This window comes from Cibotium barometz, chromosome 18 (assembly GCF_041138505.1).
Source record: "Cibotium barometz isolate CiBa-2024 chromosome 18, ASM4113850v1, whole genome shotgun sequence".
Taxonomy (NCBI): domain Eukaryota; kingdom Viridiplantae; phylum Streptophyta; class Polypodiopsida; order Cyatheales; family Cibotiaceae; genus Cibotium; species Cibotium barometz.
The window spans coordinates 32495407-32508007 of NC_141063.1; positions in this window are offsets into that span (position 1 = coordinate 32495407).

The following is a 12601-nucleotide window of genomic DNA, read 5'->3' on the forward strand; positions in this document are numbered from 1 at the left end:
AGAAACAAAATTATGTAAAAGGATACAAAGGTATACCTCATGAATATTATAAGTGTCAATGGCATGTCGCAACTCTAGGGATGAAATAAGAGGTGCAGTTGTTTGGTACCTCAAGCTCACCCTGTAGCCTCACTAATCTCCCCTCATGCATGAACTCTAGGGTATTATCTTAGTAGCTATGACACATGGTAGGGCCCAAGTCATATAACCACTCCCTGGCTAGATAAATATCAGCTCTAGCCAAATGCATGACCTAAAAGTCTAATGAAGTCTCATAGTCCTGCATAGCTAGTGACACCCCTAAGACCACCATGTCCTAAATGGTACTAACCTGACCATTAGCTAATGAGATCGTATACTTATGGTCACTCTTAGTCTTCGGTAATCATAACTTCTTAACCAATGCATAGTTAAGGAAGTTGTGTGTGGAACCATTGTCAATCATGATGGTGGAACCATTGTGTCAATCATGACGGTCACTCTACGACCACCTATCCTGCCATATAATCAAACCAAATCATGTGTTCAGAATGATGGAACCATTGTCAATCATGATGGCGACTCTATGACCACCTATCTTGCCATATAATCAAACCAAATCATGTGGTCATAATCATGGTTGCCACGTAGACTATGTCACACAGCAAGCATGGGCACTATCCATATGATAAACCATGACCTCTTTGAACTATGCGGAACTAAGAGGTAATCGTTGGATAGTATGAACCTACCTCGAGGATTTTCCATCCTTTTTAGTATAGCAGGAACTCCCTCGAGTACCTAGCTTAGGACATGTCTTGCTACGTCCCACCTCAAAGAAATTAAAGCACATATTTTCCTTCCTAGCTTTTTCATACTACTATTGCTTTTGGATCTTCACTTGGTTTTTCTCTCTAATATGGCATGGTTTCTTCACCCAACGCCCACCCTATCCCCTTTGATCACTCAAACTCTCCTACCCCTTGTCACTCCAAAACGACTTTCTTTTCAAATTACCCCCCTTTTATCATTCATTTTACTAAGGTCGGATTTAGACCGACGTAAGCTATTGTCATAAATCTAGGCATACTTAATAGCTTTGTTGAAATATTTAGGCTGCTTAGGTTCCACGTCAGCCTTGTAATCAGGAGGTAAACCAATCATGAACCTGCCTAGAGTTTGGAATTCATCAATTCCCTTTAACTTCAATATGATCTTTCGGTAGTTAGAGATATATTGGGTGAGGGAGATGCCTTACATCAAGCACTTATCTCACTCTTGCCACGATCTCTGAACTTCGTTCACTGGCAAGAATTCCATCCAAAACAGTGTTTCAAACTCTGCCCAAGTAGAGGACACTTGGCATTATCAACCAAGCTCATCCACCACTTTTATGCCTTACCTATCAACCGATAGGCTCGCCTCTACAAGACACACCTCATCTGGCAACTGCCTGAGGTTATTCACATCTGACCACTTCTGTAGGAAAATATTCATTGCATCCTTATTACGTTCTTTTTCCTCCCCCCCAAAGGTTTGCGCCTTGACGTATTTGAGGCAATTAGCAAATGCTACGGACTGCCTAGCAAGCATTGCGGCTTGCTTACCTACACGAGGCCCTACGAGGAAAAATGTACCCTCCTCTGTGCAGATCTTTATGCAACATTTCTCCCTGTGGGAGTGGCTGGGGCGGCATCTAAGTGAGCATGAATTCTCCTATGCATGGCCAAATTTTCATTTTGGTTTTTCTCTAAAGCACGGGTCCTAATAAACAATTGAAAAAATGGACTCATGCAAGATTTCCATCTCAGAGTCATCTACATCCATGTCCGTATGAAGACCATCGTCTCCATACTTCTCGTCATCAATCGTCATCGAGGAGATCATCTTGGGAGTGTTCTACGTCATCCTTGCCAGCCTCTGTGGACTGGTTAGAAAAACCAAATTTTCATTTTGGTTTTTCTCTAAAGAACGGATCCTAATAAACAGTTGAAAATGAACTCATGCAAGATTTCCATCTCGGAGTCATCTACATCCATGTCCACACTACGAAGACCATCGTCTCCATACTTCTCGTCATCGAGGAGATCATCTTGGGAGTGTTCTACGTCATCCTTGCCAACCTCTATGGACTGGTCATAATCTAACACTATGTTGTCCATCGCTGTGGACGGGGACTCACATTGTCCTCAATGGAAAGGATGTGGAAGGAGATCCGCGAGTTCACACTAGACCGACGAAGGAAACGTGTCGGTTTGGCAGGCTACCACAACTTGGCACATATGTCCAAGCTCGACCTATGCGAGAGGCCGGAAATAGCAAACAAGATGCCAGAAAAACCGCCCTGAAGTCCCTACTACCAACGGAATAACCCCGCTACAGGCCATTTTCAGGGGAAATTTTATAAATATTTGAATATATGAAATTAAATATTCAAAGAAAATAGAATAAATAAAGAATGCAGGTCGAGAAAATAGGAACTAGGTAGGTGTGTGTCGGCCAATGTTGATGAAGTGCACACTACGACAATGATGTCTCTGGCACAACTTTTCCTTCGACGGTGTTAATAGAGCAATGGCGAGAGAGTTGGATCCTGAGGATTCGGACACACCGAAGCTCTTGGCAAGTTCCCTGGTGGCTCCTGCTATTGGACTATGTACATACTAGTTCTTGCTGCACATTTATGGCTACATGATAGCCGGTTTTTGCTGCTGTGGACTCTAAATGTCGTGCCACTGGTCTCCACTGGAGAGTTAGGTCTCTCTCTCTCTCTCTCTCTCTCTCTCTCTCTCTCTCTCTCTCGTGGCACCTCTTTCTCTTGTGCCAGGGAGAGGCCAAGCGTCGCCCTCTCGTGTCGCGTTGGGTGATGGCCCAATGGCTATGCCCTTGGTGTCTATCACACGGGGTGTGGTGTCTTCCTACGTGCAAGGTTTCTTGATGGGAAGAGAAACACTGTGGGTATGCGCGGTTACCCCTGTGGACATGAAGACATCCATGATCAAGTAGATGAGAGCTAGACAGAGCTTGGCTATGGCGACCTTCTCCTTGCCACCCGTTTTTTGATAAGGTTTTCAATCTTGGTGGGTCCGGATCCTGATCATGTGGCGAGGGAGTGTAACCTTCGTTCTCTCATATACCAATGTGATGCATTGATTGCTACGAACTCTTGAAGAAACACCCCAGCTACGCTAAATGAGAGAGGAATGGCTCATGTTCACCTCCCATCCATAGAGTAAGAATTAGGGATCCCCATTCCATTTGGCTATATGTAGGGGCCTACCTACCCACATTAGCCCAGACGCCCACGGTACTCTGACCCAAGCATCTCCCCCCTAAACCTTGGACTCGCTCACTTCTCTCGCTCTCCAACATGTAGTCTTGTAGTTCAGTCAAGCCCGCTACACACTACGTGATAGTGGACAACACATAAGTGAGAGTGGACAAGGATCTTTTGGGTGGTGCACATCATGTGCGTACATCCTTTAATGACTTTGCACACTGCACTCGTTGGACGTGATTTTCTCCACTTTGTTCTCATCTCTTCTTGCTTGATCCAGTCTTTGATGTGCTTTTTGTAAGTTCTCCCTTGTTATTTCAAGCTTTTCCTAAGATGTCTTGTGGTTGTGCATTGCATGTCTTGTCTTCTCCTCTTCCCTCTCTTTGTAAGTTCTCCCTTCCGAGATGTTTGTGGTTGTGAAATGCTTGTCTTGTCTTCTCCTCTTCCCTCTTTTTGTAAGTTCTCCCTTGTTATTTTAAGTTTTTCCCGAGATGTTTTGTGGTTGTTGAATGCTTGTCTTATCTTCTCCTCTTTCCTCTTTTTATCAACTTTGACCTCGACCTTTTCCTTTTCTTTGAGTTCTTTCCTCTAGGCTTCTTGACCTTCGAGTTTGTTTCTCTCCCTCATGCATAGTTTGTTGTGGATGTCTCCCTTTCATTTCCTTTGCTTACCTGCCTCCTCCACAATGGCTACCTCCCTACTTACACTCCTACACCTACCTTCATCGTAGCCACCTCCTCCATGATGCCCTCTCTCTACCTTGTTGTAGAACCCCTTGAACTGCTCTGCCTCATGATGGCTAACACACCACTAGTAATGCAACCTTGTTGTCCGGCTCGCCCACTATGATAGTCTTGCTTGACTCTCTTTCTTTGATATGCCACTGACACTGTGCAGAGTTGCCTTTAGCCTTTTTGCTCTACTCTAGTTGCTACTCTCTACCACAATTCTACCCATGATGACTGCTCTTACCACACACTCGCACTACACTACCACTCTCACCACACACTCACTCCATACTCACCTCTCACTCACAAACCTAAGCTCAAGAAAATGATAAGCACATGGCAATGAGAAGATGGAAACCCCCCACACTCAAGCTCTCAACCACATGCCTCACACATGGGGAGTGTTCAAGAGTGAGCAAGCCATGCCCAAAACAACACACCCTAGTTCTCCCATGAGCAAGAAGAAGACCTTACTCAAACTTAAGCAAATCTTAAAAGGAGATATCTCAACCTCTAAGATGAGAGAGGGGAGCACAAGACTTCATCCTATTCAAAGAGAAAAGACCACAAGATGGACTCCACAACTTTGGCTAGAGGAGAAGTGAGATCTCCCTCACCTATACTCTCTAGATATAGTAAAATGTAGAGCCATCCCATCCCTCAAGGTGAAGAGTGGAAAAATAGAGTTTGGCCCTTTCACTTCTTGGATTGAGCTAAAAAGACATGTCCATTTTGTTGGCCCATTCTTCAAACTCCTCATTGTGGAATTTCTCTCTTCTTTGAATTTGGTGAGAGCTACTTTATCTTTAATCCCTTTGAACTCATCCCTCTCTTCATTAGTGTTATCCAAATGCTTCTATCATTTTGAGTGTCATCCATGGATGTGAAATCATAAGTCACATGTTTTCCTTTGTCTTGATTCTATATTGAAGAAGGTATTTGGTATTGATTTCCTCCCATGGTTTGTGATGGTAGTGGATGATTAGCATGGCCACCCTCGTTTGCATTGCCAATCAAAATGCCCATGGGTTTCCTTGATAGTGATGTCGTTTCTTCATACACCTTAGAAGAAGAACCCACTCCTTATGTACTGTAAATTGGATTTACACCATGGGTTGCACCTAAAGATGATTTCCCACCATGATACATGCCTTCACCCTTGAGTTCATTTCTAAGGGAAGACATTTGCTCATCATTCCTTCAATTAACCTTGTTTCTTGTTCAAAATATCCATGGTGTCCATCATAGAATGCATCATCATTTTCATTGATTGCATCTCCATGCTCATGAGAGGATTTGTACTAGTCATCCCCACATGAGATTCCAAATTCTCATCCATGTCATGCATTTGGTCCCTAGTATTGTGACTGTCATCACCTAAATGCACTTGAGCAACATTCTCTTTAGCAATTGCATCCATATTTTCAAGCTGCACATTGGCATCTTGTAACACTTCTAAAAACCTCTCAAGTCTCAGTTGAAAACCTATTCTAATTGGTTGAACACCAAAATGATGTCGGATTCATGATTTCTTTAGCTTGATAGCTTATAATCTCTACTTTCCCAATATGTAAGCCATTGCACTTTAGTCCAATGGTAACCATTCTTTGTTTTGATTTTTGTGATTCACAGCTGAAAAATGAATGTAGACCATCAACAAGTGTTCCAAACTAACAACCCTATGATGCGTTGACTTTAGTCAGAAGGTACTCTCTATTTTTACTTTTATGAAAAAGTCAACTATGTTTTTTGACCCTTAAAACGGTGTCCCATTCTTGCGTTTTTAGGTTGTTGAGAAGCATTTGAGAATCTTTATGAATCTTGATAATTTTAAGTGTGTACAATGTTATCAAAGATCTACATGCGATAGAAATTGCCAAGGTTAAGAATTCAGACTCTAATTTCTACACTTGATAGCTTGAGTCAAAGCTTATGGAGTATGATTTTAAGGTATATAACCACTTTCAATTTAGTCCACATGATTTTTTATTGAATATAACTTCTCATTACACTTGATAGATTGACTACTTGAAGCTCATGGAGTATGATTTCAATGTATATGATCACTTTCAATTTAGTCCGCATGGTTTTTGATTGAATCTAACTTCCTCACTTCAACTATGCATAGAGAAAATCGGCACAAATTTCACCATAGTTTTTCCCAAAATTAATGCAAAAGTCAATCTACCACATCAAGTGATTGCGAAAACTAATCCTCATTCAAGAGTGTACCAATTCTAATGTATGCATCATACATGCGTCCCATAGATTGCCAATGTCATGCCTTGTCGAAGCTTTCCCAACCAATCGTAATGTGTTGCTCAATGTCAATGTTATGTGGGTCTTTCAACACCTCCCCGCTAGAAAATCTAATCCTCCATCTATCCCCTTTTCCAAGGCACTCAAGGATAGCTGGATTCAAGAAAACACTCTCCCTTGGCTCCTCTTTTTTGTCCTCCAGCCCAAGGTGCTCGTCCACCACAATCTAGATTCTACAAACAGAAACAAATTGTAATAGAGAGAGTTAAGGTGAAGGTACACTTATAATAGAATTATGCCCATACTTTTAGCATGTACTCATGCTCATTCCATGTCCAAAAGCATAGTTTTATGGCTCCACATAACTCCAAGGCATCCAAAGCATCAAAATGTCCATACACAATAATGCCCCTTATCAAGCCTTCATCATTGATTGATAAACAATGAACCAAATCAACACATAAAGCATGTCATCACTTTGGTTGAATGATGGGAAGAGAGAGAAGGAATCATAATTTCACTTCAAAACATTCTATGTTACCATCTTGCATGGTATTGGCAAGGAAGCATAAAAGGAACTCAAATAATTTCTAAAATCTTCAATATTGATCCCCAAGATGTATAGGAACTCCCTTTTCTTCTAAAAAATCCCATTAGAATCTTATTGTGTGTAAAATTCCATATGAATACTCTCAATTCATATGCAATGAATTTTAGGATTTATGCATTGAACCATGATTCAAGTGCGTGCACTATTGTTCCCTATTTACCTATTGATGAAATGAGGATTAACACAAGACCTATTCACTACTATGCCAAAAACACCAAAATGCCAAGAAAAGGGAGAAGAATGCCTAAAAACACTCAGCTCTCAGCACTCGTAAAGAAAAAAACTGAGATGTGGAGAGAAAGTTATGGTGCCAAGGAAAAGTTGCTTCATTGTTGAACTTGATTACTCAAACATTGATGTTGTTTGCATGGTTAGAATAATTGGATAGAAGACTAATGAAAAGGATGATTTTCTTTCTTGAAACCATGGCTATCGCACGGGCTGATGATGTACTCAAGTCATGGCTAGGACTGGCCATGATGGCTTTGATTGGATAAGGCATTAAAGCAAAGCAACCACGGCAGGAGGCTTACAACTCGCCACTAAAAAGTTGAAACACTGTGTGTGCCTAGGTTCATCACTCTAGGCTTGATGAACTTTGTTTTTTTAAAACTTCGCTTGTTAATCCACTCGATGAACTTGGCCAAGCTTCTGGTTATGGTGGCTTCTTAGCTCACTTGTAACACTAATCTTTCACTTTCTCTTCACCATTTCAGAGCTTCCTTTCGTCTTCTTCAAGTAATCCAGTTAAAGTAAAAAGGTGAAGGATTCCAATGCAGCCATACCTGAGATTTTGCATAGCGAGAAGAGCTGTAGAAATCCATTTTCTTGGGAAAAGAAAATTTGAGCAAAAAGAAAAAAAGGGTTTAGGATTTAGGGTTTAGGGTTTAGGGTTTTGCATAGTGAGAAGAGCTACAGAAATCCATTTTCTTGGGAAAAGAAAATTTGAGCAAAAAGAAAAAAAGGGAAAAAATCAAAGCATAGGCTGAGAGAGGATCAAAGCCTAATTTCTGATACTAATGCAAAAGAGGAATCTATAGAGAGAAGAAAATTTGCACTCATTAACATGGAGTACACACATGTGCAATCTCATAAGGGAAAAGGACACAATTAAAGCTTGCATTAAGTAAGAAGATGAGTAATCTTTGATTAGTAAAGAGATTGCTGAATCATTAGTCTCATAGTTGTCTTTTATATACTTAAGCATTATTACACACTACATTATTGATGTCCACCCCTTGGCCCTATGTCCACACCCATCGTTCATTTACCATGGCCCATACAAGCACAAACAAAACAAAAGCAATCACGTTATATCTATGTGGATTGCTGTCATGATGGCTTTCGATGCTCTTGATTTAGCATTGAAGACATGTTATATCTATGTGGGTAGCCATCGCGATGACTTTTGATGCTCTTGATTTAGCATTGAAGACGTGTTATATCTATGTGGGTAGCTGCCGTGATGGCTTTCGATGCTATTAATTTAGCATTGAAGACATCATGGGTCTCCACCATCTAGGTATGCATCTGTGTATGTAGTGCTAGGGTGAAAGCATGTTAAGGTGGAACACTTTTTTAACTAGTTAGTTGCTCTAACACTAAAAATGGGTGTGCAGTACATTTTTCTCAATAAAATCAAAATTTGTCGGAGATTTCAAATCTAAAATCTCCTCGTCAAGAGCTGTCCAATGATATATAACATGATAGGAAATTTTCTATTGAGATCATGATTTTAATTGAAAATAGTAACTATTATAACTATGTCTCAGACATGCAAAAGTCTTCCACCTTAACATGCTTTCACCCGCCACCAATAAATTTTGGTGTCCTAGTTACTACATGATTTTTGACCATCAAAAATTAATTTTGTCTTCTAAAGGTCACATTGCACTCATACACCATGTAAGTTTCCACATATCAAGTCTTATTTCGCGATTAGACATAATTTTATCTTCTAAAGGTCACAATGCACTCACACACCATGTAAGTTTCCACATATCAAGTTTTGTTTCGCGCGATTAGACATAGTTTGATTTTTGGTCATACAATCCCAATTATTAAATAAAATGTATTATTTTTACTCAATGAAACAAATGAAAGTGTGAAGAAGCTAGTTTGAAAACATAAGGGAGGGTCAATATTTGGTCCCATCAAACTTTAGTATTAAGGTTTTTAAAATATGCCACACATGTAAGAGGTATTCACATGCCCTTATTCTACCCCAATTCTGAGACACATTTACACCCTTCCCTATGCCACATATATACATCAAATTAGACCAAAACCGTGACAATAAACAATGTGGTTTATGACTTGTAAACACTAATGTGGTTTATTACTTACAAGTCACATAAGCCACACAATATGATTCACAATGTAGTTTATGACTTGAAAATACCAATGTGGATTGATATTGGCATGTCATCAAATACATACGAAGTGGATATTACTCTTTCTAACACCATGCTTGTTGTCAAGTACATAACTCCTAGGTGTTTCTTAACTCATAAGGACTTAGTTGAGGTGGTTATTACTCCCTTTAGTACTAGGTTGTTAAAAAAAGTGTTCTAATTTTTATGGCTTCTAAGTCTAATGTAATAAATTGTTTCTTTCTAATGAGATTTCACATACTTCAAAGGATATGAGAAAATCAATTCAAAACCCCCTCCCAAAAATGAGGAAAACATTTTGAGATACATATTCGAGGGTTTCTAACTAAAATTTCATTTTTTGCTTTTTTTTAGAGTTCCCATAAATGTTATTTTAAATAATGTTCCCATACACGTGATTCAAAAAATTATTGTCCTTTAAAGATTATGAACATAAGAGGAGTAGTTAACAAGGTGAAATAATAACAAGACTATCGTGTCCACCCACTAGTTCATGTTACTAAATTGAAAAAGTGTCTTTATGACGGTGACAACTTAATTGATGGTTTCATACATTCGTATATGAACTAGATGAGGATGATCATAAGCTGGACCATAGGGAAACATGGATATGATAGAGACAATTGAGAAACCATGTTCTTTACGGATTTTTATTGCCTCTTGAGGTACCCTCTTTCCATAGGGAAACATGGATATGATAGAGACAATTGAGAAACCATGTTCTTTACGGATTTTTATTGCCTCAAAATAATCTTTGAGGTACCCTCTTTCCATATTGTCTTAGCTAAGTCATAATTAAAAAATGCATATTTTAAGTAAAATTGATGTGCTTTGTATGATGTAGACATTCATTTAACATGGACATTCATGTGTGCATCCACAATGATACAAGTATCCTTAATTAGAGAGCAATATGACATGCTTATCAATGGTCACCTTTTCATATGAGAGTTGTAAACCTCAATTTAAATCCATTTAATGTGGACATTCATATGTGCATCCACAATTATAAAAGTATCCTTAATTAGAGAGAAATATGGCATGGTTATCAATGGCCACCTTTCATATGAGAGTTAAGGTTATATAATGCTTACTCAAACTATAAGAAAGGGCTAAATGATGAGATGTAGACATTATGCCCTTTGAGAGCGGTTTCCTTTTGTTAATACATGGTTTTAAATTCTAAATTATGGCTAACTTTATTTCCAACATTTCAATTTGAAAACACATGAATGTAGTACACAAAATTTATGCCACCATTTTACAAAATTTTACACCATTGAGAGTGGTGCTTTGATTTTGCATATAATTTTAGCTTTAACTTTGGTTTGTAAAAATGAATAAAGTAATGTATAGTGATTTTCATGTTTTAAACATAAACATAATATGTAGCATGCCATTCTTACGATAGGTGATTTTCATGTTTCAAACACAAACATAATATGTAGCATGCCATTCTGATGATAGGTGTTCACACTCCTAAATATGCTAATATTTGAGAGGTTATAGAGCATGAAAGTCAAGGGTGTCATGAGATGAAATGTAGTGAATCACAAGTTAAAACATAACAAAAAGTTGGACATGTGCTCATGTTAATGGAACTCATAATTACATCTATTCTCCATCTATTCATCAAAACACATGTTATTAGTATGAGTTCTAGTAAGAACTTCAATTGTTTATACTCTCCCTAACTTTATATCATAAAATTGAGTGATAAATTCACTTTGATTGTACACTAAATATCAAGCAAATTATCGATGTGTAACATTGATATATTTGATAATTACCGATGTGCAACATGGAAATATACTTGATATTTGATATATAACTTGAGTGATAAATTCACTTTGATTGTACACTAAATATTAAGCAAATTGAGTGATAAATTTATTTGATTATACACTAAATTGAGTGATAAATTGACTTTGATTGTACACTAAATATTAAGCAAATTATCGATGTGCAACATGGAAACATTGATATACTTGACAATCAATGCAGAAATCCCAACCTTAACCAACATAATGTTTATCACTTCATGTGCTTACTTTTATGTCATACATATTCACATTCTTGTTAGCTATTTTAAGAGAGATATATATTTAAACATATGCCCTTTTCAAGAGTTTCTTTAGGGTAGACATGTTGTCATCATAAGGTTGTTTCACACAGGGAGTTCTTTTTACAATTTCTTCACAAAAGAAGTCTTGTGTATTTTACATTGTAAATAGCATGTGTACATGTGAATTTACATTTATAACTTTGCATTTGGGAGCGTAGCAAGAAACAAGGTACATGGTGAAAATATGGATGCCATTTGGCAATATCCATGTGTGTTGGGCCCCACATGAGAAGTAAAATGTATTACATCCATAGCTTGAAAATCATTGAATTGATGTAGAATAGAGGCTTATATGATTGTGTTACAAGTGTGTAGTACCAAAAAGGATCCTATGATTTTTAGAAAGAATCCATGCATCTTACACCCTTCATGACACATGTGACATGAGATTATGCAATGGATGAAGGGAACTTGAACTTAGATTTCCAAAGTTTAGGGATGCATGGCAAAGTGAATGGATCTCTTTATGTAAAAGTTGGGGGGTTTGGTTTCCTCTTCATACACCAAAAAGTAATTAATAAGGGATGCAAATTATAAAATATATTTAAATAATTAATTATACAAAAAGAATATACTAAACATTTGTTAGGAAAGACTAAATCATGGGACAAATGCCATAGAGAAGGGGGTGTAATTTCCTCTTCATACCACCAAGAAGTAAGCAACAAAGGATGTAAATTATAAAATATATTTAAGCAATTAATTATGTAAAAAGAATACAAAATGTGTGTTATAGGAAAGGCTCAAAAACAAGAAAAGAATGGGACAAATGGAGAACGTTCATGAAAGCCTTTCTTGAGTATTGATATTTCTAGTGGACAAAAATAAAGTTTCTTGCTCTCACTTTTAATAGATCTTCATTCTTTCTTTTGTATCACAAGCCTCATATAGTTCTATATGCCATTGGTTTAATAGTAAGGGGTGAGGGTCTCTATGATGGAGTCCAAGTTTGATTCCCATTCTAAGTGAATACCATGTGGTGCTACTTGTAAAAAAAGAGAACTATAGTAAAATATAATTGTAAAATTAGAAGAGACTAATTATAAAATATAACAATCCACAAATAACTAATATTTGCCTTATGTTTACAAAGCCAACAATACAATTATGTCTCAAGTATTGGAAGCATAGATCACTCTTTGATGGATTGCTAATAGAAAATACATGTAATAGGTTTTTCTATTTAAGCACACAAAGCTAAAAACTTTTATTTGAGTGCTCTAAATTATC